The sequence below is a fragment of the Callithrix jacchus genome, chromosome 1, assembly GCF_049354715.1.
Source record: "Callithrix jacchus isolate 240 chromosome 1, calJac240_pri, whole genome shotgun sequence".
NCBI classification, from domain to species: Eukaryota; Metazoa; Chordata; class Mammalia; order Primates; family Cebidae; genus Callithrix; species Callithrix jacchus.
Window position 1 is genome coordinate 70,455,653 of NC_133502.1, and position 27,142 is coordinate 70,482,794.

The 27,142-nt window shown below is 39.8% G+C and overlaps 1 protein-coding gene and 1 pseudogene across 4 annotated transcripts in view; both read right to left on the minus strand.

The window, feature by feature from the left end:
* The window catches only part of LOC100391263 (uncharacterized), a 119,768-nt gene that overhangs the window by 34,559 nt on the left and 58,067 nt on the right, over positions 1-27,142 (minus strand). The window lies entirely within an intron of this gene.
* The window catches only part of LOC144581377 (high mobility group protein HMG-I/HMG-Y-like), an 83,256-nt pseudogene continuing 58,067 nt past the window's right edge, over positions 1,954-27,142 (minus strand). Inside the window, exon 4 of the transcript XR_013532018.1 lies at positions 1,954-15,847. The product of XR_013532018.1 is annotated as a high mobility group protein HMG-I/HMG-Y-like (transcript). The remainder of the gene's footprint in view (positions 15,848-27,142) is intronic.

Consider the following 27,142-nt stretch of genomic DNA (forward strand, 5'->3'; position numbering starts at 1 on the left):
TATAATAAACTGGTTAATGTAAGTACAGGCTTTTGCTAAATTCTGTGAGTATTTCTATCAAATTATTGAACTTGAGGGAGATTACGGAAATCCTCAATTTACAGACGGTAGCTCAGAAGCATAGAGAGCTCCCTGGGATTTGTGACAGGCATGTGCAGTAAGGGCCGTATGGTGAGACTGAGTTCTGGATAATGGTCTGTGTTGACTCTGGGTGGTATCAGGATGGAAATGTCATGCAACAAGTTGGTGCTAAAAAATTTCATGGTGCCAGCCTGACCAACATGTGAAATGCTGTCTCTACTAAAAATACAAAAATTAGCTGGTTGCGGTGATGGGGACCTTGTAATCCCAGCTACTCAGGAAGCTAAGGCAGGAGAAGCACTTGAACCCATGAGGTGGAGGTTGCAGTGAGCCGAGATCATGCCACTGCACTCAAGCTTGGGCAACAGAGTGAGACTCTGTCTCCTACAGCACATATGTATATATATTGCTTGGTGTTTAGTGAACTCCGCAGATTTGGTGTCAGAAAAAAGATGTTACAGAGCCTGCCCTGGAGGGGCCTCCGGGTGTCTGGTAAGGGGAGGCTCGGTTCTCCTGCACACAGACTGTCACACTGCACATTGTCCTGTGGCTCTAGGTCTCCTCTCAGGGTGGAAGGCACTAAAAACTTAAGGAAAGGAATTGTGATAACAGACCTCCTTCTTTCACAGCTGCCACCACATGATTCTCGTGCATTCGCAAACATACCCACTAGACATTGATGTGTCCACACCCATCCCAGGACTAGCACCACCCTCAAGAATTCCACCACGCACCTTTGCTTTTAGTGTTTCTTGCCAAAATCCCATCAAAGTGCCTGCAGGTTTCCTGGCACATCCCCAACCCCAGACACTGAATCTCCAGTAGCAACCTGTTTCCTCCACCAGTGTAGGGTTCTGTACCACTTGCTCATAGTCCAATGTGCCAGCATGGACGCAGGAGTAAATCAGAGTATAGCCCCACAGGGACCACTATCTGCAGCACAAACCAGTCCTACCACTCGCTTACCTTGAACTCTTTCCTGGAGTCTTGTTCTGTCCCCCAGGCTGGAGTGCAGTGGCACGATCTGGCTCACTGCAACCTCTGCCTTCCAGGTTCAAGTGATTCTCCTGCCTCAGCCTCCCAAGGAGCTGGGATTACAGATGGGCATCACCACACTCAGTTAATTTTTTGTACTTTTAGTAGAGATAGTGTTTCACCATGTTGGTTAGACTTATCTCGAACTCCCGACCTCGAGATTTGCCAGCTCAACCTCCTAAAGTGCTGGGATTACAGGTGTGAGTCACCGCACCCAGCCAGAAACTTATGTTTTAATGGTTACGGAAAAGCTCACTGTTCCCTCATTGCTCTTAAATCTTTTCAGTTATAAACAACAAAAATGGGTGAATGTTTTCTGCAAGTCTCGGTCTTTCTGCTCGTGAGTGTGTGTCATGGTAGCTGGTGAACAGGTTATGCTTAAAAGATGTATACTCAAGATGCAGGTTTGATATGTCCAGAGCATGATATCTGAAAATACATTCCAGAGAAAGAGGAGGAAAAGAAAAAAATCTCTTTTTCTCAGGTGGGCATGTCTCAGATCAAGAGCAGTGTCCACTCTGCCATTTGAAATGCCGTGTGTTCAGAACCTACAGTTTTGTACTTCCCTACTTGTGCTGTTTCTCCCTCATGAGTTTGTTTCAACTATTTTTGGTTATTTTTATGAGAGTCAAGGGGTTCTGGAAAAAATATTTTTTTCTATATACCATAGTGGTCATACATTCTCTTCACCTTGGGTTCTTGTATGCCATGCAGAATTTTCACCACAAATTTAGAACGAGCAATACAAGTTCCCATTGTAGCTGTTGTTATAAGAAGGGGTGAATACTCAAGATTTCTACTAGATGTTAGTGATAAGTGAAACATGTCGTATTGAAGTTTCATCTGTGTGCTTTATTAGTTCCATGCAGGACAGGATTTAGAAAATGCTCATTTAAACAGGATAGCATTTATTACCCAGAAAATTCTGAAAAACTATTAGGAGATCCTTGCCCTCTAGGGTGCTAAAGAAAGATTACTTTAAATTACTATTAAAAATTACAGGACAGGGAAGTTATCTGTATCTTCAACTTTGCATAAAACTGATGTTTCTTTATAATTAAATTTAGGCCAGGTGTGGTGGCTCACGCTTGTAATCCCAGCACTCTGGGAGGCTGAGGCAGGTGGATCACATGAGGTCATGAGTTTGAGACGAGCCTGTACAACATGGTGAAACCCCATTACTACTAAAAAACAATACAAAAATTAGCTAGGCATGGTGGCATGCTCCTGTAATCCCAGATACTCGGGAGGCTGAAGCAGGAGAATTGCTTGAAGCCAGGAGGCAGAGGTTGCAGTGAGCCGAGATGACACCACTGCACTCCAGCCTCGGCAACAGACTCTGTCTCAAAAAAAGAAAAAATATATAATCACATATAATTAAATTATATATAAATTAATCATGTATGGTTAATAATAATAAACATAATTATGCATACATAATAAAGTTCAATTCATTCACACATAGAGAGGAGAGAAATATCACAACAGTGATGTTCTGTCTTATAAAAATGTGTCTCAGTACAGTTGATAATTTTATTCACATGGGTCAAGATCTGACATTTTTTTCTACTATAGAGTTAATAATTATTAAGTACACTTTGGAGATTTACTAGCTGAAGTGCATAGACCATCACATTTAATCTGAAAGCTGTCCTTTCTTTTTAGATGATTTTTGCATATTTTTGTCTTTTAAAAATAAATGTTATTATCTTTATTTACGGGTGAGAGAAACTGGGAAAAACTCAGCCTCTGCCACTTACTGGATGTTTGACAAAATATTCTTACTAGGCGAGAAGCATTGGTGAGCTTGCTGCAGACTTTATCCCAAATCTACTGAAACAAAATCTGCACAAGATCTGTAGTTTATTGCACATATTAAGACGGAATATACTGATATATATACTGAAACTACTGTAAGCGGTACCTTCCGACTTATCATGACTCTTCTATCTGAGAAATATACACAACTTATTCTGTATGATGTAAATGTAGCACTCAAAAATAGACATCTCTGGCTAGAGCGGCTCACACCTGCAATCCCAGCACTTTGGGAGGCCGAGAGGGGTGGATCACCTGAGGTCAGGAGTTCAAGACCAGCCTGTCCAACATGGAGAAACCCCATCTGTTCAAAAAAAAAAATTAGCCAGGCATGGTGGCTCAAGCCTGTAGTCCAAGCTACTTGGGAGGGTGAGGCAGAAGAATTGCTAGAACCCGGGAGATGCAGGTTACACTGCACCAAGATCGCGCCACTGCACTCCAGCCTGAGCAACAGAATGAGACTTGGTCTCAAAAAAAAGAAAAAAAATAGACATGTCCTTGTTGATGCACTTAATTTTATAATTCATCATCTAGAAAAGTGTGTCTACAGTGGTATTGTGGCAATTATGCTATCCTCTCTTCTCAGAGTTAGAGAATACTTCTGTGTTAAAGATTATCTTACTGAATAATTTTAGTTGCTCTTAGAAGTCAGAACCACTTCTGTTTACTTTCTTTTTTAACTTGAGTCAAATAAAAATCTCCGCCTACAGCCATGTGGTATTTCTGTGTTCATTAGTATATATTTTTTTTTTTCAGGAACTGTTGACATTCAGAGATGTAGCCGTAGAATTCTCTTTGGAGGAGTGGCAATGCCTGAATCATGCTCAGCAGAATCTATATAGAGATGTGATGTTCGAGAACTACAGAAACCTGGTCACCCTGGGTGAGGATAACTTCGATACACAGTTCCTAATATACCCTGAAAATTATTTTTCTCTCTTTTCTAAGATGTCTTTGGTAATTTCTGCTTTGCATGAATGAATTTTAGATGTCTGATTTTAAGAAAATCTTGAGGATTCATTCGTGTAAAACAAATTCTTCAAGGTGTTTTTTTTTCTTTTTCTTTTTCTTCTTTTTTTCCCAAGATGTTTTATCTTGACTTGAACTTTTCCCTTTCCTGAGCTTCTGTAGCTTTTGCTCTAGGTTACTGGCAATTCCAAAAATGTCATGGCATAAAATATCATTGCCCACACTTTAGAATTAAGTTGCCACCACCAGTTTTTGATTCAGGTACTGAGTAGTGAAGTTAAAGACCTACAAATTTAAAATATATTATGAATATTTAGAAAGTTCTGTTAAGAATCAATATTAATCTTCTAGAATTTTCTATTAAATCCTCTTTATTAAGCATAATACTAGGTTGGTAATCAAAGAATCCAGCAAGATTTATGTTACTTTTTTTCCTTAATAAAACAGGTATTGCTGTCTCTAAGCCAGACTTGACCACCTGTCTGGAGGGAAACAAAGAGCCCTGGAATATAAAGAGAAATGAGATGGTAGCCAAACATTCAGGTAGGTGAGAGTAAAAGAAGCAGATGACACAGACGAGAGGTACAGAAGTCAAGGAGGAAGCTGGTCCTTAAAATGTGGTCTGGGAAGCTGTGCTTCAATGAAAAGAGTTTCTGAGAAGCCCAGGTAATTTTTTTCCTTTGCTCTCCCATAGGGACACCTTCTGCCCCATGCTTTTAAATACCCTAAGGATTCTACTTTGGCTTCAGTAATCTTCCTTCAAGTTCCCAGTGTGAGCCAAAGTTTTCCTTATGGCTTGTAAGGAAATGCACAAACTGCTTTGCCATTGCTTTTGGGAACAGATGAATATCTGCATATTTTTGAGAAACTCTATGTTAAACCATTTTTAAAATTCTTTTTTTCACATCATGTCTCAAATGTGTGAGAATAGTAGTTTCTGTTTCATTGGTGGTGGTCCATTTTTCTGCACATGCCATTCTATTTCTATTACTTACTATGGCCTTGAAATATAAAGTTTTTTACAATTTTTATTTTCTAATTTTCATCTGTGTTATTTATTTATTTATTTAGAGGCGGGGCTGTGAGACTTGCTATGGGGGGATATGCAAGCAGGGTGCCTTTTATGTCTTCATTTTGCTGTGTTGCATACTGTAGATATAGATTCATAAATGGAATTGCTGTACTATATGATCACTTCATTTTTAATTATTTGAAGGACATGATATATTTTTTTTTTCCAGAAAAAGATATTTTTTTATTCAAGTAACTGCAAATAGGAAACCAGAGGGGGAGCCCCAGGCTGGGACAAATCATGGCTACCCTTCCCCAAAAGAACAAGGGGAGGAGGTGGCCCCTACACCTTTTGTGGTGGATTCGGGCCCCCTTGCTCACTCTGCTGTAGCATCCAAGGGGCAGGGCCCCACCATCCCTGGGACTGGGGTAGTCAGTCACCCAGCCTGCCATGCCCCAGCCCCTCTTCCCCATGAAGAGTATCTTGGGGTATGGTATCGTGGGCAGAACAGGAGGCATTGAGGATGAACATTTGGCGCTGTTAGCAGCAGCAATGATGGAGGTCAGAGAATGGAACATTGAACAAAAAACAACACAACTGTCCAGAGGTCGTTTGTGAACAGAGGAAAAATGGAACTAGAACCTTGGGGGACAGGGAGGAGTGAGAGGGTTGGGCTCCTTGTTATTGGTGCCCCATCTGAGGAGGGGGAAATGGCTGAGAGGCAGAAGTAAAGTAGGGTGGGGGGAACAGCTCCAGCCCATCTCAGGTGGTAGCCACAGGGCTCACAGGCCTCACCTGGACAATAAATGACTGCATCTCCATCACCACAATATATACTCAGATCCCAGGCGGAGGGCCAGGGGACTGGGACCACAGTGAAAAGGGTGTAGGAGACTCGTACCCCTCCTGTCTTCCTGCAGCCAAACGGGGCTGTCCAACCTAGTGGAGGGACTAGGGAAGGTGGGGAAAGATGAAAGGTGTGAGCCCTATGTGGTGAAAAAGACAGTTTGGCTGAGGGAATTCTGGGGGCCAGCACCCCCCTCCATTGGCCACATCTGCTGCTGCCAGGGCTGTGGAGTAGGGCATGCCAGGATGAGATGGGGCTTGGGCCCCTTTTAAGGCCAGGGGAACCCTCCCAGAGCCCACTATGGGAAGCCAGAGAGAACAGTAGAGGAACAGAGAGGGCGCCCCCAAACCAAAAGCCCAGAGAGCAATGTCTCCATCACCAAGGGAGTGGGGACACAGCAGGTGCAGGGTGCAGCTAAGTGGGATGTTAGCCTTGTCCAGGAGGGCATGTGTGTATGCATGGGTGGGCGGGGGGGCTGGGAACTGAGGCCAGGGAAAAACTGCTCCCCACTCAGCCCATGGGGGCCCTGTAACAGCTGGTGTGCTGTGTAGTGTGATGGTGAAGGTACAGGTGGAAGATGGGGATGGCGGCCGGAGGCGGTGGTGATGGTGGGCCTGGGGAAGGGGCGGGGGCGGTGGGAGCGGAGCAAAGGTGTCAAGTCCCAGAAGGAAGCTGCTCCTCCAGTGAGGAACAGGCTGCACGCACGGTCACTGCTCCTCCTCCAAGGACTCCTGCGAGATGTCCTCCTCTTCCTCCTTCTCCAGTTTTTTGGGTCTGCCCCTTGGTTTCCTTCCTGGAGTTGTGGTGGTTTTCCGGTCCTGGCAGCGCCCTTGTTTTTGCTTCCCTTTGGTCGGCCCCGAGGTCTCTTCGGCGTTGGCACTTCACTAGGCTCCTTCTGACTCCCTACCAGCGCTGTCCCGGGACTCACCAGAGGCCCCAGCCACGCTTCTCAGTGCCGTCCTTTTCCTGCTTGGAGGCCAAGGTCTGGCTGGACTTTGAGCTCCATTCGCTCATCTTCCCTTTTCTAAGGAGCAGGTGGAAGAGTGATGGCTGGGATGCGCGAGCTCGGCCGCCGGCCTGCGGTGCACACTCTGGGTTCCCGGGAGCGGCGGTGCTGGGAGCTGAGGACCGGCCTGGCTCCGCCGCGGCCGCCGCTGGCAGCAAATGCGGATGCCTTCTTGGAGCCGCGCCAGCGCCAGAAATAGCCCCGGCTCGGAGTCCCAATTAGAGGATGAACATGTTATTTTTTATAATTGCTGCATTTTTATCATCAACAACTTACATAGGTTTCAATTTCTTTACATCATCAACATGGTGGGGTTTTTCTGATTTTCGTCTTTTTTTTCCTTTTTTATTATACTTTAAGTTCTGGGGTACATGTGCAGATCATGCAGGTTTGTTTTTGTAGTGGCCATTCTAATCGATGTAAGGTAATTTTGTTTTCTAATGTGATTTTTTCATTTTTCTATATATTATTAATTTTGTGCAGCTTTTCAAACGCTTCTTGCCATTTGGGTATCTTTTTTAAATTAAAATTTAGTTTAATCATTTGTCTTTTTTTTTTTTTTTGAAATGGAGTTTTGCTCTTGTTGCCCAGCATGGAGTGCAACAGCACGATCTAGGCTCCTCTGTCTCCTGGATTCAAACGATTCTCCTGCCTCAGCCATCTGAGTAGCTGGGATTACAGAGATATGACACCATACCCAGCTAAGTTTGTATTTTTAGTAGAGGTGGCGTTTCGCCATCTTGGTCAAGCTGGTCTCAAACTCCTGACCTCAGGTGATATGCCCATCTTGGTCTCCCAAAGTTCTGGGATTACAAGTGTGAGCCACCACACTTGGCTCATTTGTCTATTTCTAAATCAAGTAATTCAATTATTGTTGTCTAGTTCTAGGAGTTGTTTTTATATTCTGAATATTAACTCTTATCACATGTGATTTTCAAATTTTGTCACCCATTTCTTGGGGTGCACTGTCACTTTATTATGTGTTTTATTTGCAGAAGTTTGGAAGTTTAGTCCACTTAAATTTGTCTGTTCTTTTTGTTGCTTGTGCATTTGATGGCTTAAGAAAATGGTGCCAAGACCAATATCATGTCTTTCCTCTATATTTTTTTTCTAAGAGTTTCATTAGCTTTTTTTTAGTCTAAGCATTTGTTTAAAATATATGTACATATAACATCAGGGCTTCAAAATATATAAAGCAAATATTGACAAAAATGAAGCAAGAAATAAAGTAGCAACATAAAATTATAAATATTAAGACCTCATTTTAAAAAAATAATAAAAAATTCAAAAAAAATCAATTTTAAAAAATAGAAAACCTGAAGAACACATTGTATATGAATTCATTTTGCATTGCTATAAAAAAATTGCCTGAGATTGGGTAATTTATAAAAAAATATATATATTTTTTTGGTTCACAGTTCAGTAGACCTTACAAGTATATGCAAGCATCTGCTTCTGGTGAGGATATGAGGAAGTAGATTTTTTGAAGATTTATAATTGCATTCGAGGTATGCTTCTTTTTCTATTAAAAAGTAGATTTTCTGAAAAGCAAATAATAATGTAACTCAACTTTCAAGTAACTTCATGTTGATTCTTTCTTCTCATTGTTTATGTGAAAGTGTTTGATCAATTGTTGCATCAGAGATATGAGAGATTGTTTTTATTAGGTGTCCATTATTCATAAACTTTTCTATGAAAGAGTAAGGACACTGAGTTGTAAGATGCATAATGAAAATCTAAATGGAGAGGCTATTTGTGGTTGACTTATAACATTGTTTTGGTGATGTAAAAGGCAGGTGTTCAGAGTAAAATTCTGAATTCTATCGAGAGGAAAACTTTTGAATGTTAGTGAATTATTTAATCAATTATACCTTTATGTTATAAAATGCAATAAATTTTAAAAAATCTTAAAGATTATGTGTGAGCTCAATTTTTTCATTAAACAAAATTGTTTTTAATGTGCTAAAACTGTTGTGCTTTGAAAGAAGTGTTAATCTGCCATCAACTTTAGCCTGTCCCATCTTACTTAAGGTTCTAAATGGTAACAATATGTTATTTGTTTATGTAGGAGAATGATATCTCTAGTAATCTCTTTTTTGCCAGGTTTTTTTTGTTTTGGTTTTTGTTTTTTGAGATGGAGTTTCTCTTTTGTTGCCCAGGCTGGAGTGCAACAGCACAATCTCAGGCCACTGCAACCTCTGCCTCCTGGGTTCAAGCAATTCTCTTGCCTCCTGAGTAGCTGGGACTACCAGTGCCCACCACAACACCCAGCTAATTTTTGCATTTTTAGTAGAGACAGGGTTTCACCATGTTGGCCCAGCTGGTCTCAAACTTCTGACTTCAAGTGATCTGCCTGCCTCAGCCTCCAAAACTGCTGAGATTACAGGCATGAGCAACCACACCTAGCCTGCCAGTGGTTCTAAATAGCAAATAAGTTGAATTTGTTCCCATAGGTCAAATTTGTATTCTTTTTTACCTTAATTTTTTTAAAAAAATTTGTAGGTAGTGTGCAAAAACACTTATGCATTTATGAGCTATTTTAACAGGCATACACTAATTATCACAGAGTAAACAAGGTATTCATCACCTGGAGCATGTATTTATCTTTGTATTACAAAGATTCCCATTATATACTTTTAGTTATTTCAATATTATTAACTACAGGGTCATTTTTATGGTCATAAAAATTATATGAGTATAATAAATATCCATACATTTCTGAGTCTTGATTAAATATTTTTAAAAATTTGCTTTGTGGAGAGACGATCCAAGATGGCCGATCGCTAACATCCCGGGATTGTAGCTCTCAGTGAAGGCGCAGAGAACTAGAGGATGCCACACTTTCAGACAAATTCTGGTCGCTCACTGAGCAGAAGATCCCCAGTGGAGGAAACACACGGGTCACCAGCGCGACTCTCGTGGCGGGTGCAGCGGTTCCGCCGGCACCTCGGCGCGGCAGCTCTTGGAGCAGAGTAAACAGGTTTGGAGGACCCGCACGGGCCCCCAGCAGGACACCAGAGCCCAGCGCAGCGGCTGTGAAGGCACCTTGGCGCGGCAGCGCTCGGCGCAGAGTAAATGGGACCGGTTCCCCTTCTGACCGAGGTTTGGAGCCCCGGGAAGGCAGAGTCGCCTACTACAGACACAAGAAGGAAGCCAGACAGGAGAATCCTGGGAAGAAAAGCACCATCAGTCTTAACGCCACCATTCTGGCCCTGGGAACTAACAACCTGGATGCCCACTCAAGAGACCTAACCTGAAAGTTGGTAATTTCAAAGACGAGAGGAGGATAAATTTACAATGACGGGAAGAAACCAGCGTAAAAAAGCTGAGAATACTCAAAGTCAGAACGCCTCTCCCTCTAAAGATGATCACAGTTCCACATCGACAATGGAACAAGGCTTGATGGAGAATGAGCGCATCCCAATGACAGAAGTACTCTTCAAGGAATGGATAATAACAAACTTTGGTGAGTTAAAAGAACATGTTGTAGCCCAATGTAAAGAAACTAGGAACTTTGAAAAAAGGTTTGATGAAATCCTATTGAGAATAGACAACTTAGAGAGGAGTATGAGTGAATTAAAGGAACTGAAGAATACAATACAGGAACTCCGAGAAGTATGCACAGGTTTAAACACTCGAATTGTTCAAGCAGAAGAAGGGGATATCAGAGGTCAAAGTCCAACTTAATGAAATAAAACGTGAAGAAAACATTAGAGAAAAAAGGATAAAAAGGAATGAGCAAAGTCTCCAAGAAATGTGGGACTATGTGAAAAGACCAAATTTACGTTTGACAGGTGTACCTGAATGCGACAGAGAGAATGAATCCAAGCTGGAAAATACCCTTCAGAATATTATTCAGGAAAATTTTCCTGAACTAGCAAAGCAGGTCAATATTCTACCCCAGGTAATACAGAGAACACCACAAAGATATTCCTCAAGAAGAGCAACCCCAAGGCACATAATCGTTAGATTCACCAGGGTTGAAACGAAGGAGAAAATACTAAGGGCAGCCAGAGAGAAAGGTCAGGTTACCCACAAAGGCAAGCCTATCAGACTTACAGCAGATCTCTCAGCAGAAACTCTACAAGCCAGAAGAGAGTGGGGGCCAATATTCAACATCCTCAAAGAACAGAACCTTCAGCCCAGAATTTCCAAACTAAACTTCACAACTGAAGGAAAAATAAAATCTTTTATGAACAAGCAAGAACTCAGAGATTTTATTACCACCAGGCCTGCTTTACAAGAGCTTCTGAAAGAAGCATTACACACAGAAAGAAACAACCAGTATTAGCCTTTCTAAAAATATACCGAAAAGTAAAGAGCACCGACATAAAGAATTTACACCAACGAATGGATAAAACAGCCAGTTAACATCAAATGGCAGTAACCCTAAATTTAAATCGACTAAATCCCCCAATCACAAGACACAGCCAAAACCCAACGGCATGTTACATCCAGTCCTGTTTCACATGCAAGGATACACAAAGACTCAAAACAAAGGGATGGAGAAAGATTTACCAACCAAATGGAGAGCAAAAATAAATAATAAATAAATAAAAAGCAGGAGTTGCAAATCTCGTATCGGATAAAATAGATTTTAAAGCAACAAAGATACAGTGGTAAAAGGATCAATGCAACAACAAGAGCTAATGATCCTAACACCCAGATACATAAAGACTTAGACTCAATGAGACAGAAAATTAATAAGGGTATCAAGGACTCGAACTCAGATCCAGAACAAGTAAACTTAATAAATATTTATAGAGCTCCCCACTTCAAATACACAAAATACACATTCTTGTCAATACCACATCACACCTACTTAATAAGTTTAAATGAAACATTGATTGGCCATTATTAATACCCAATTTTTTTCAGAATAAAGCAATATTTCCGTTTACTCTCCCTCTTTCTTCCTCTCCTTTACTGATTTTTATTTATTTATTTATTTATCTTTCCTTCTCTCAAAAAAAAGAAATCAACTTGTAAACCTCTAGATCCAGGTCGGCAATGTCTCTCTCATTGCTTGATTTCCTTCCTTCCCTTCCCTCCCTCCCTCCCCCATTCTTCCCTTCCTTCCTTCCTTCATCCCTTCCTTTCTCCCTACCATCCTCCTTCCCTCCCTTCTTGCCTTCCTCCCCCACCAAAAAAAAACAGGAAACAAAAATTTTGCTTTGTATGTATTTTGTACATGTGGCCTCTCTGCTGACAAAAACAGACTTTTAGTTTTTTGATTTACATAGAGTTACATATACAAATACATTACTCGAAATATATACCAGCAGGGCACAGTGGCTGATTCCTGTAATCCCAGCACTTTGGGAGGCCAAGGTGGGCAGATTATTTGAGGTCAGGCGTTCAAGACCAGCCTCGAGAACATAATGAAACACCATGGGTCTATACTAAAAATACAAAAAACTAGCTGGGCATGGTGGTGGGTGCCTGTAGTTCCAGCTACTAGGGAGGCTGAGGCAGGAGAATCGCTTGAACCCAGGAGGTGAAGGTTGCAGTGAGCTGAGAGGGCACCACTGCACTCCAGCCTGGGTGACAGAGTAAGATACCATCTCAAAAAAAAAAAAAAAGCCAATACATCTTAAGTGTAAGAAAGTCATGTAGCATGCATTGTTGAGTGTGTTTGTATGCATTTTCAGAAGAAAAATGTTGAAACAAAAAATATCATTTTAATAAGGTGGATAATTAACCAGAAACCTGGAAATCTCAAAGATTCTGGAAAAAAAATTTTTTTTTTTTTTTCAAAGTTTTGTTCTGTCACCAGGCGCCAAGCTAGAGTGCAGTGGCGTGAGCTCGGCTCACTGCAACCTCTGCCTCCCAGGTTCAAGCAATGCTCCTGCCTCAGCCTGCCAAGTAGCTGAAACTACAGGCCTGCACCACCAAGCCCAGCGATTTTTTCTATTTCTTAGTAGAGACATGTTTCACCATGTTGGCCAGGATTGTCTCAATCTCTTGACCTGGTGATCTGCCCACCTCCGCCTTTCAAAGTGCTGGGATTACAGGAGTGAGCCACCGTGCCTGGCCCAGAAAAAAATTTATAATCTGTGCCTTGTTGATTTGTTACTGTAAAATCTTATCACATCCAAATCTTTTCTCAAATTGTAATCCCACATGTCAAGGGAGGGACTTGGTGGGAGGTGACTGGAACATGGGGGTAATTTTCCCTCATGCTATTCTCATGATAGTAAGTGACCTCTCAAAAGAGCTGATGGTTTTATAAGTGGCAGTTTTTTTCTGCTCTCCTCCTCTCCTGCCACCTGGTGAAGAAGGTACTTGCTTCTCCTTTGCCTCACAGAGAAGCTGTGCTAGAAATTTAAGGTTGGAGCCCTCATGCAGAATGCCCACTGGAGCTGCCTACTGGAGTTGTGAGAAGGCAACTATACTGCAGACCCCAGAATGACACATCCACCATGAGCTGCACTGTGCACCTGAAGAAGCCACAGGCACTCAATTCCAATCCATGAAGGTGCTGCTCAAGGCCATGAGGGCCCCCCCTTGCATCAGCATGCCCCAGATGTGAGATGTGGAGTCAAATGAGATCATCTCAGGGCTTTAAGATTTAATGACTGCCCAGCTGGAATTCAAACTTGCATGAGGTCTGTAGCTCCCATTTGAAATGGGAGAATTTATCTAATGTCTGTATTCCCAGGTATCTTGGAAGTAACTAACTTACTTTTGATATACAGGCTTATAGGTAGCAGGGACTTGCCTTGACACAGATGAGAGTTTGGACTTAGACTTTTGTGTTAATGCCAAAATGAGTTAAGACTTTGCGGGACTGTTGGGAAAGTATATTTGGTTTTGAAATATAAAAAGGGCCTGAGATTTGGAAAGGGCCAGGAGCAGAATGATACCCAGGGTGTTCTGATGATAGCGAGTGAGTTCTTATGAGATCGGATGGTTTTATAAGTGTTAATTTTTTCTGCTCTCCCTCTCTCCTGCCACCTCGTGAAGGAAGATACCTGCTTTTTCATCTGCCATTATTGTAAAATTCTTGAGGCCTCCCCAGCCATGTGGAACTGTGACTCAATTAAACTTCTTTTCATCATAAATTATCCAGTCTTGGGTAGTATTTTTATAGCAGTGTAAAAAAAGACTAATGCACAAATATAAGATAGGGCTATCTGTGTACTAGATGCTTCATAATTAGCCATAATTATTTCTGCTTGAGTTTCTTTGTAACTCTCAGTCACAAATGGAAAATATTTGTGGTGAAAAAATATATTGATTCAGCATGTGAAAAGAACATCTATACCCAAGCTGCAAAATGGCCTCTCTGAATTTAAATAAAAATTCTGCTTTTTAAATTTTGTATTATCTTTCTTTGTATGTTTATCCCATTGATGTATCCATCACAGCCCTTCCCCTTTTTGCTTTGTTATGGCTATAGTTTTCTCACTATTCTCTCTGTGCCATACCATTTCACACAGTACTTTGTAGGTTCTGATGAGAAGTTTGGAATTTTTTAATATGGGGAAAAACTGTGTTAAACTTGGGAGTTTGAACTTATTTATAGCTTCTCAATGTAACTTCCAGATCAGCTAATTGAGGTAAGAGGCATACCTCTTACTCAGGTCCACAGGTGAGAAGATTATTAAATCAGATAGCACTGTTTGTCTTTGTAAAAAAAAAAAAAAGTTTTATTTGATTCTAAGACAAAGTGTAGCATATACAAAATTAGTTAGAAAATGTATCTTCAAAATTAAATTTATTTGACAGTTAATATTGAGGGATAATTATTAAATGTAATTTTAATAATGTATTTATAAGACATGTTTTCATGCAGAATTTTATATTTTTGAGTGTGAATGTTAAAGGTTTAAAAAAAATTAGCTCTGAGGATTTAAAATTTATAATAATACTTTTTTCATATTAATGGTACAATCTTGAGAGATTTTCTATTATTATTATTTTTTTTTAGTGGGTGAGGTTCACAGTCTAAATTTTTCACTCTTATTCATCTAACTGTAGCCAACATTTTGGTCATTTTCTCTGGGAAAATTGTGGAGATTATGGCAGCTTTTGGATTAAAACATTTACCCAGTTATCTGTGATACAAATATGTTTACTGTGTTCACAGCGTGACCAATCATGTGACAGGTAGCCACACCTGATTTTTAGTGTCTTCCATTACATCGTCATCAGCACCAGAAACTAAAGATTCCCAGGCTGAAAGTAAAATCCCTAAAGTATATTGGCTCTCCCATGCTCTGCTGGACCCAGAATATGCTGGTAAATACCAGAGTTTCTATTGCTATTACTGATAAGTTAAATAACAAAAACAGCACAAAAAAATTGGGAAAAATGCATTGATACATTTTTAGTTATTTATAGTTTATAGAACTTTACAGTTTCTAAATTATTATAAAACAATTTGAATATGCAGATATCTATAAGTTCTCTCTAGATGATGGTATTAATATTGTAATTGTTTATAATTTTGAGCAACAATTACCCCATTTGGTTTACCGCAAAGCGGTTATTTCTCTTCTAACTAGTTAACAGGGTTTTCTATGATAATAAGAATACAAGGTCTTTTAAGATGATCACTAAGATTAGAATAAAATTCGTAGGCTTTTAGTTAAATAGTAACAAGTAAAAAAGCAATAGAAATAAGCTCTTAAAATGACTTCAAAGAAACTATACATGTGGTCATTAAATAATATTTAAAACCACATTGTAAGTGACTGGTTAGTAATTCTAATTTGTTTCATTTTAGTCACTGAAAAAACAATATTGTTTATTCATTCTGTACAGAAAAAGCCTTCTTTTCTTTTTTTTTTTTTTTTTCTGAGATGGAGTATCCTGTCACTTAGGCTGGAGTGCAGTGGCATCATCTTGGCTCACTGTAACCTCCGCCTCCTGGGTTCAAGTGATTCTCCTGCCTCAGCCTACTGAGTAGCTGGGATTACAGGTGCACACCACCAAACCTGGCTTATTTTTGTATGTTCTGTAGAGATGAGGTTTCACCATGTTGGACAGGCTGGTTTTGAACTGCTGACCTCGTGGTCCGCCCACCTTGGCCTCCGAAAATGCTGGGATTACAGGTGTGAGCCACTGTGCCTGGCTGAAAAAGTATTTTCATATTAGTGTTTTAAAAACTTTCAGAAACTTTAGACCACTCAATGAATAATGTTGTACATTTAGATCACAAATTTTCATAAAATAATAGGCTTATTCTAGCTTTTTTTTTTTTTTTTTTTTTTTCAGATAAAGCTTTGCTCTGTTGCCCAGGGTGAAGTGGGCAACACCTGGTGGAAGGTGGGCAATTACCCTCATTCTGTTCTCATGATAGTAAGTTCACATAAGATCTGATAGTTATTTTATTTTGACAGAGTCTCTCCCTGTCACCCAGGCTGGAGTGCAATGGCATGATTTCAGCTTAATGCAATCTCTGCTTCCCAGGCTCAAGCAATTCTCCTGCCTCAGCCTCCTGAGTAGCTGGGATTTACAGGCATGCCACCAAACTTGGCTAGTTTATTGTATCTTTAGTAGAGACGGGTTTTACCATGTTGGCCAGGCTGGTCTTGAACTCCTTACTTCATGATCCACCCACTTCAGCCTCCAAAAGTGCTGGGACTACAGGTGTGAGCCAACGTGCTTACAGGATTTGATGGTTTTATAAGGAGCTTTTCTCCCTTTTGCTTACCACATTTTCTCTTCCTGCGACCATATGAAAAAGGCCATGTTTGTTTCCTCTTTCATTATTACTGTAAGTCTTCTGAGGCCTCCCTAGCCATGCTGAACTGTCAGTCAAATTAACCTCTTTTTAAAATAATTTACCTAGTCTTGGGTATGTCCTTATGGTAGCGTGAGAATGGACTAATGCACACAGTTAATTTAATAACAAAGGTGTGGTGGCGGGTGCCTGTAATTCAAGCTACTTGGGAGGCTGAGGCAGAAGAATCGCTTGAACCAGGGAGGGGAACGTTGCTATGAGCTGAGATCGTGCCACTGCACTCCAGCCTGGGTGACTCAAAAAAACATGAAACAAAAAACAAAACAAATAAAATAAGATTTATACTTTTATCGTGTCATTTTTGCTGAGAAGTGGCTGTCCTGACAGAAAACTACTATTCTCAGCTCTGCTCACATTGACTCTGCTCAGCATAGTGACTGGAAGTGATATGTGGATAAAAAGGAAATGTGTCTTCTTTGCATCTTTTTTCATCTATTGGCTGAAGTAAGAGGAGAATGGACATCTTAAAATTTTCAAACCTCTAATCCATTAACATGGCATAGTGCTCCATTTATTTTTGTTCTTCTTTCATCTCTCTCAGCAGTGTTTTGAAAGTGCACAGAACTTATGCTTATTTTGTTATGCTTATCCCTAAAATATTTTATGTTTTTGATATTATTGTGAATGGGACTTTTTTTTTTTAGATAAAGTTTTGCTCTGCTGCCCAGGCTGGAGTGCAGTGGCATGATCTCGGTTTATTGCAACCTCTGCCTCTTGGGTTTAAGCAGTTTTCCTGCCTCAGCCTCCTAAGTATCTGGGTTTACAGGGGCCCACCACCATTCCTGGCTAATTTTTGTCTTTTTAGTAGAGACGGAGTTTCACCATGTTGGCCAGGCTGGTCTCGAACTCCTGACCTCATGATTCACCCACATCAGCCTCCCAAAGTGCTGGAAACACAGGCCTGAGCTACCGCTCCCAGCCTGAATAAGACTGTTTTTAAAATTGTATTTTTCAGTTTATTGTTGGCATTGATCTTGTATTCTGTGACCTTGTTAAGGTCACCTGTTCATTCAAATACCTTATTTTTTTTTAAATGTACACAATTATGTTGCTTTTCAATAAAAAATTTTTACTTCTTACTTACCAATCTATATGCATGACTTATTTCACTTGCTGGAGCCTCCAACAAATGTTCAATAGAAGCCCTTTTCCTGATTTTAAAGGAAAAGCATTCAATTTTTAACCATTTTGTGTGATGTTAGCTGTAGGTTTTTTGTGCTATCCCTTAGCAGGATGAAGTTCCCTTTTATTCCTAGTTTTCTGAGTTTTCATGGAGAATAGGAGTAGAATTTTGTCAAATACTCTTCATGAATGCATTAGGGTGATTATAATTTTTTTCTTCTATAAATAAAATAAATTACATTGATTTCATCTGTTAGAATTTAAGATTTAAACTAACTTTGTATGACTTTAATTTGTCAAGATGTCTTATCCTTTTTATATATTGCTGGGTTTAGTTTGCTAATATATGTTAAGGCTTTTTTGCATTTATTTTCATTTTCTGTTTTGGTATTGTCTGTATTTGATTTTGGTAACAGAGAGACAGTAGCTTCATAAAATTAGTTGACCTGTGTTCCCACTCTCTATTTTATGAAAGCTTTTTATGAGATTGGTATTAGTTCTTTATTAAATGCTAGAATTCACCAGAGAAGCCATCTGGGCACAGAAGAATTTGTTTATGTTTTGAGGACATAAGAGGTTAATTATGAATTCAATTTATTTAAAAGATAAAGGAATATTAAGATTTTTAATATCTCCTTGGATCTATTTTGGCAATGTGTATATTTTGTTTTGTGTTGTGTTTTTGAGACGGAGTCTCACCCTGTTGCCAAGGCTGGAATGCATTGACACCATCTCAGCTCACTGCAACCTTTGCCTCCCAGGTTGCAGCAGTTATCCTCAGCCTCCCAAGTAGCTGGGATTACAGCTGGATTTTACCTGGGGCGATAATTAAGCCGACCTTTCTCACTGAATGTTGTAATAATTTATAACATTGTAACAGTTCTTCTTGCATTTCCGTGGCATACAAAATGTTGTCCATATAATATATGATATAGCAATTTTTAAAATGGTCCCTAACTGGTTGGATTGCTTTTGTGACAAAGGTCTGACAAACTGTAGGGCTGTTTAACATGACCTGCAGTAAGACCTTTCAATGATATCTCTTAGCTGGTTGAATGTTATTAATTGCTAGGACAGCAAAAGCAAATTTTTCATAATCCTGGGTGGCCAGAGGAATAGTAAAAAAACAGTCTTTAAGATCTAGTACTATGAGAGGCCAGTTTCTTGGAATCATGGCAGGAGAAGGGAGTCCAGGCCGTAAAGCTCCCATAGGCTGAGTGACTACCTTTACTGCTCTTAAGTCTGTTAACATCCTCCATTTTCCTGATTTATTTTTAATGACATACATAGGTAAATTCCAGGGAGAAAGGTAGGTTCTATATGCCCCTCTTGCAGTTGCTCTTGAGCAAATTTCTTTCATGCCTCCAGCTTATCTTGTTTCAGCAGCCTCTGTTCTACCCAAACCAGTTTGGTTGTTAACCAGTAAACAAACAGCTTTTCCCTGCTTATGGGTGCTTCTGAAACCTCCCTTCCTTTGTTCCTTGCTGTTTCCTATTTTAACATAAGGCAACAGTAACAACTGAGCAATTCTCTCTTCTGGTTCATTGGACCAAGGGATAGAAGAACTAATGACTAATTTAATTAATCTATGTAATACATTTCTGAAAGATAATAATTGATGACTTGGCTCTCTTTTCAATGACTGAAGTTTTAAGATACCATTTTTCTCTGACAATTATTACCTTTTCTCCTGGTCTAGAGAGGATCTTCCTTAAAAGGTTATATGTAAAACATTATCAGCTTCGGCTTCATTTTTACTTAATTTCTCCCTACACCCATAAAGCAGTCTTTGAGATTTCTTGTCTTAGGTTTTTATAAGCACTTACTAATTTCTTGTATTTAAACAAGATAGAAGCTGTTTAATTTGCATATCTTAAAACCTTTATTTTCTAACACCTCTGATTCAAAGATACTCTCTGAAGGAAATTATTCTCCTTTATCATGCATGGAGTATACATAGTACTAATCCTTGGGGGAATTAACAACTTTGGGAAGCATAATATTCATTACTAGAAAGGCTGGAGTCTCTACTAGGGTCTTTGAATTCTCTTGGAATTTCACTTCTTAATTCATATGGGTTTGGACTTAAGAAAAAATATATTCAAACAACGAAAAACTTATTAAATTTGGTGGCAAGTTGGAGACACTATGGAATCTCTTCTTTCATGGAAAGGAAAGGAGTAACAGAAACTGCTGTCTATTCTTCACTATCCATTCTATCCTTATCCCATACAACTAAAAGTATATAGTCTGTCACATGACTAGCCAACTAAACTATTTCCCAGCATTATTTGCAGTTAGATATGGCCATGTGACTTGGTCTTCTTCAGTGAAATGCAAGGAGTTGTGATGTCTGCCACTTGGATTTAACACCCTAAAACAAAACTGTCTCCTCCATTTTCTCTTCCTCATTCCTACTGGTTACAACCCAGTTTCCATAAAAAAAAAAAAAAAAAAAGAATATAATACACTCTGGAAGGGAAGAAAGACAAGATGAAAAGAACCTGGGCTCTTGCATTGTGGAGCAGAGTTCCTCGCTCACTCCTGTTCTAGCTACTTCATGTTTGGGATCTCTCCATTATGGCAGTTTAACTTCCTCTAAGCCCTAATGTCAGATTTTTCTCAGCAAGGTAGATTTTTAACCGTGTTCCCTGCTGGTTAGAAACACGTGGCAGCAGCAGGTGAGGCTCCTGACTGATAACCAATGGTTGTAAAACTTTCCTTTCATTGCCTCATACATTGACTTATACTGTCCTTACTGCACTACTTTCAGCTCAGTTTATCCAAATCACATCACACCCTCAGTTGTTCATTTCAATGACACAAGACTGTATATCTTTGATTAAATAAGAAATCTAGAAGAATTTTTTATTCTTACTTCACGTATGGAAGAGAAGGAAGAAGTGTCCATGACCCTTTTTGTATTCTGGTATTTATACTTTTTGAAAAACACAAATGTCCATTTAAATATTTTTTTCCAGAACAATATGCTATTAATTAAATCAACCAATCAGAAATTACCAACTTCCTAGAGGTTAAGGAACACTTTCACAAGATATAGCAACAGTATCTAAGTTCTAGTGGCTTTTCAGATTACCTAGTTAAACAGAATATATACCGGAACAGTTTTGTCATTCAGGATACCATCTGCCTTTCTCTACAGCTACAAGGGAAGAAGGAATATTTTCTCTTATATTATAGACTTTTTGTACCAGCATTTAGGAAAGTCTAGATTTCAAAGCCATGCAGTAAAATTCCATTAAGTAAACCTGGCCCGAGGAGCCCAAAATTTATAGTAGGGAAAGGAAGACAGAATACAATTATTAGCAAATGGAATACATGACATGTAATATTTTATATCTATATATCAATAATTGCTATAGGGTTGCTACTATAGGATGTATTTGAAAGGAAACTGTTTACAAGGATTACAGAAAAGAGAAGACACAGGAATATTCACAGAAATTATGAAAAATTGATATAAAAATATAGATAAAACAAATGCAGAGTGATATTGACATAAGAGGCAAACATCAGTAAAACAATAGAATATAGGAAAAAAGAGAAAGAAATTTAGACTATGATATCAAATCTGTGGAGAATGAGTTAACCATAAAATAAGACAACTTGGGACATTTGACAATCCACTATTTTTATAAGGTTAATTTCTACCTAATGCTATACCCCAAAGGAAATTCCATGTGTATTTTAAAAACATCAAAACAGACTAAATATATTTCCAGCAGTACAACAAACTAGGTACTCTGAAGTACTCTCCACTACAATAAACAAATGTATTTTGTAAATATTTCTTGGCTCAAAAAGCAAGGGAAGTCAGTAAGTATTGGTGGCAACGTAAGTAAGGAACTAAGTACAAGAAACTAAGTGTGAATGGTCTCAGTAAACCAATGATCAAACAGACATTTCATGGACCAATGCCTGTTCTAGAGCTAGAACATAGAGACTAAGTCCAGGGCCATCTGCTAGACTGGGACATCGAACCCCAAACTTGGCATTAAGCTAGGATTCCTTTAGCTAAAGCTAAGGTCATCTTCGGTGAGAAGCACCCACCTTGACTCCTGGAATAAGCAAACTACAAATGATCTATGGGGAATAGCTATCCCAATTTAGGCCCTGAGTTCCCACAGATTAACTTCCATCAGGTAAAAGTTCACAATCAGAAACCATCTCACTCGGAAAGAAAACAAACACATGAACGAGAGAGAACCAGCAGAAAGAATGACTGCAGATTTAGTTACCTGGGGATTTCATGTACTGTACTTAGATACGGAATACTAAATAACTGTCAATGCTTAAATAAATGAAAGATGTAATCCAAAAAGTCAATAAAGAACAAGAGATTTAATTCCCAAGAAGTTTCGAAAAGAATTCAACAAAACTTTTAGATATAACAGATGAATAGAATTCCACTTCTGGCCATGACAAAGTAACTATTATTAGAAGAGCCCTCCTGCTATAAACAACTTAAAAAATGAAATGAAATATGGAAGGACTGTGTTCAGACATTGCATCATAGCCATCAGAGGACTGTGGTCTTTGAAAAGAGGGAAGTGAGTGAAACAAGCCCTACATCGACCCCAGCTTCTGCCCAGAGGCAGAGGCACTTTCTAGACTGCAGGACAGAAGAGGGCACACAAGCAGAGCCCAGTGACTTCATTGTGCCTGGGAGAAAGAAAACCAAGGCCAGGAAAGCAGAGGGGACTGAAATAGACAGGGAGGAGTGTGGGAGAGAAGGCAGCATGCAGAGAAAAGGCTCCAGAAATGTGCATAGGGGATTTGTACTTGCTTCCTATTGCTGCTGTGTCAAATCACCACAAACTCAATGACAACATAAGTTTATTACGTTGTAGTTCTGGAAGTCCTAAGTCAAACCTCCATGGACTAAAGTAAAAGTGTCAACAGGACTGGTTCCTTCTGGAGGCTTTGGGAATTCATTTATTCCTTGCCTCTTCAGCTTCTAGTGGCTGCTTGCATTCCTTGGCTCATTTCTGCATCACTAAAACCTCTATTTCTGTCATCACACTGCTTTCTCTAGCATTGACCTTCTTGCCTCCTCTCATAAGGATGCTTGTGATTACATTGAGCCCACCCAGATAATCTAAGATCATCTCTATATTTTAAGATTCCTTTCTTGGGGTTGTGGGGGGGAATGTAGTCTTGCTCTGTCACCCAGGCTGGAGTGCAGTGGCATGATCTCAGCTCACTGCAACCTCCACTTCCCAGGTTCAAGCAATTCTCCTGCCTCAGCCTCCCAAGTAGCTGGGATTACATGCACATGCCCTCACACCTGGCTAATTTTTGTGTTTTTAGTACAGACAGAGGTTCATCATGCTGGTCAGGCTGGCCTTGAAATCCCAACCTCAAATAATCCACTCACCTTGGCCTCCCAAATAGTGGGGATTACAGGCGTGAGCCACCGTACCTGGCCATTTTAAGATTCTCAATCACTTCTGCAAAGTTTCTTTTGCCATGTAAAGTAATATATTCACAAGTTCTTGGGGTTAAGATGTAAACATCTTACAGAAATCATTATTCTATCCTCCACAGGGTCCCTTGAGTGCTTGTCTGAACACTAAGTTCTACAGCATAAGGTAAGACTCCAGGAATCCAAAAAGAGAGCAATTTATGGCAAACTATAAGCTTATAAAGTGAACCAAGCTCTAACAGGACTTAGAGACAATCCAGTTCCCATCAGCCAGAGTGAAGAAACCTTGTTGAATACCTAGGCCATTCGGCAGAAACCCCAGAAATGTAACACCTTAAGAATAAGATGAAGCAAGCCTTAAACAAATCCTGAAAAGGATGAAGCTGCATAACAGAACAATACCTGACATTCTTTAAAGAAGACCAAAAAATCCTACTGAACAACGTAGCATCCATAATATCTAGTGTTCAGTTAAAAATTACTAGACATGACAGAGCACAAAAATGTGACCCATCACCAAGAGAAAGGAATACCCAAAAAAACAGCCTCAGAAATGATAAAGATAATGGGATTTGTATATAAGGACTTTAAAATAGTTACATGTATATATACTTTTTACTTATTTATTAAATAATAAAGTTATTATATTTGCATCCATAATAGAATGACTTATCCTCCCACTATAAACAACTAGAAAAACTGGACAAATATATGTGGCAATTGTTTTAAGACATTTAATAGCAGGCAATCACGGTGAAAAAGGAAAGAAATTAGGTGAGTTTATGATAAGGTTTTGGGCTGAAGTCAGTTCCCCAACAGAGCCCAGGAACAGGGGACCCAAATAGCCCCCAGTGGACTCTGAATTTAGGAGACAGAAATCAGGATATAGGGAGGCTGAGACAGCTACAAGTTATAGGACAGAGTTCTAGAGAAATGGGACCTGTGCAGAAAAAATATTTCAAGCAATCTGCTATGGGCTGGGCGAGGTGGCTTACACCTGTAATCCCATTGCTTTGGGATGCTGAGGCAGGCGGATCACTTGACAAAGCCAGAGGTTTGAGACCAGGCTGGCCAACATGATGAAACCCCATCTTTTCTAAAAATACAAAAATTATCTAGGCATGGTGTCAGGTGCCTGTAATCCCAGTTATTTGGGAGACTAAGGCAGGATAATCTCTTGAACCCAGGAGGCAGAGGTGGCAGTGAGCCAAAATTGTGCCACTGCCCTCCAGCCTGGGTGACGGAGCCAGACTCCATCTAAAAAGAAAAAATTCTGCATATGGATGTCCTTGAGTCACTGATGAGTACTGGCTGGGGGCAAGGGAAACAGGGTGAAACTCCATGAGAATAGGAAGCAACTAGGGAGCTGAACAAATCTCAGAGCTCCCAAAGCAGTAAGATATTTGAGTCCTAATCACCCTAAGTAGAAAGTGCTCAGTAATCAGTCAATCAGTAGAGAGCTCAGCGGAGCAACATCTTGGCAATAGTGCTGACCTGTCAAATTCAAAGCATTTGAATGTCATTCTAACAACACTTAAAAACAGACTGAAAGACAAAACTGTTTTACCAATAACTTAACTCCTTGCCACACTTGCAACAATTTAAAGAAAGACAAGCTGGGCGCGGTGGCTCATGCCTGTAATCCCAGCACTTTGGGAGGCCGAGGCAGGTGGATCACAAGGTCAAGAGATCGAGACCATCCTGATCAAAAAGGTGAAACCCCGTCTCTACTAAAAATACAAAAATTAGCTGGGCATGGTAGTGTGAGCCTGTAGTCCCAGCTACTCCGGAGGCTGAGGCAGGAGAATTGCTTGAACCCAGAAAGCGGAGGTTGCGGTGAGCCAAGATAGTGCCATTGCACGATCTCGTCTGGGTAACAACGGCGAAACTCCATCTCAAAAAAAAAAAGACAAAATCCAGGCAGTCCACAATGTAATATTCACAATATTGGGCATCTAATCAAAATTTACTGGATACTACATTATAAAAAGCAGGAAAACGTGACATATAACCCAGAAAATATTAGTCAGTAGAAACAGAATGAGAAATGACAGGTGCTGAACCAGCCACCAGGGACATTAAAACAGACATGATAACCATACTGAAGTATTGATAGGAAAACATAATGAAAGGCGGGTGGAAGATACTTAAAAAGGAGCCAAATGAAATACCTAGAGATTTTATTAAAACAATATTTGTTTCATCTGTCATGGTTGCAAAAAACATCTGAAACAATTCTATTGGATGTGATTAACAGCAGATTAGACACTGCAAAAATAGGATAAGAAAGCCTAAAGAAAACCTGCATGTTCTGCACATGTATCCCAAAACTTAAAAGTATAACAAAAACAAACAGATTTTCTTAAGACAGATTGGTACCCAATAAATGGAAATTACTCTAAGTTACTGAAAACCATAGCAAGCATAGCCTCAAGGCGATGGGTGATAGAACATGAAAGATAACAACAAACTTTTGTCAGAATCGCTTAAGGGAAATTCTTGCAAACAAGCCTCCAGTACAAATTCCAGGACAATAAGCAACAGAGCAAGTACACACCTAGCAAGAAGGAACCTTATCCCAACCTGGTTATTGTTTATATTCTAAGTGTTTTCAAGGTAAAAGTTTGCAAATATTCTTTAGATTTTATTTTTATCTAGCCAAGCGAAATTGCTGGTTGGTGCACAGTTGACTCAAAGCCCTTTTGTTAAGCCCTTGCATTCTTTCCAAGATTCCTCTTTATCTGCCTGTTAAGAGTGGGCACCTCTGTCTTTGGTCACAATTTCCAAAGTGTTGGAATTACAGGTGTGAGCCTCTGCTCCTGGCCACAACTGGAACTCTCATACACTGGAACATGCCTGTAATCCCGGTACTTTGGAGGTCAAGGCAGGAGGACTGTTTGAGCCAGGAGTTCCCAGCTGCTGTGAACTATGATTGAGCTACTGCATTCCAGCCTGGGTGACTAAGTGAGACTTAGTTTCCTTTTAGAAAAAAAAAAATCAGACCAAGCATCACCAGTATGTCTTCTGTGGCATTAAATAGAATCAGAGGCCAGGTGCGGTGGCTCACGCCTGTAATCCCAGCACTTTGGGAGGCCGAGGCGGGTGGATCACGAGGTCAAGAGATCGAGACCATCCTGGTCAACATGGTGAAACCCTGTCTCTACTAAAATTACAAAAAATTAGCTGGGCATGGTGGCACGTGCCTGTAATCCCAGCTACTGAGGAGGCTGAGGCAGGAGAATTGCCTGAACCCAGGAGGCAGAGGTTGCAGTGAGCTGAGATGGCACCATTGCAGTCCAGCCTGGGTAACAAAAGTGAAACTCCGTCTCAAAAAAAAAAGAATCAGAGGCAAGAAGCAACTTTATCCTATTATAAAGAAAACACTTTCGGTTTGTGTATAATCTTAGTTTCTGTTTTATAATACCCACAGATTATCAGATTAAGAAATAAAGCTTCCAAGTTTATTTTCCCAAAATTTTAATGAAATACAGAAGTTGGAGCTCACTGAATGCCTTGTTGCACTCATTTTGATAATAATGAAATTTTTAGTCTTTTTCCAGTTAATGTTAATAATTGGGAGCTTCCCAGCTGGTGAACTGCAGAGGGGTTAAGGTATGGATGTGTCAGGCTGAAGTTCTGAGGCTTAGTATCTCCAGCCAGGGGCACCTTCTTCAGTTCAACCAGCTGACCTTCCTTTAGAATGCTGTAAGTGAGCCATTAAATGAAAATCTTAGGAGTCAAAAATTATTGGGACTCACTGTGTTAATGGTTTGGTTTGTAGCATGCCTGGCTTTAGGACACAAGTTAAATTCTACACAGTTAGAAAGGGAAAATTTTTTTTAATTTTTAAAAACCTTTTTATTCTTTACCACATTAAGCATGTGAACCTAGAGAATTTTTTTTGATGCTCTATATTCTTTTGCTCAAATAATTCAGTTCTAGTTCTTTTCTATCATTAGTCTAAACTTTTTTGTTATTATTAAACTCAATTTGGGTTCAAAATCTTATTTCCGGCCCAGGTAACATAGTGAGACCTGTCTCTACAAAAAAAAAAA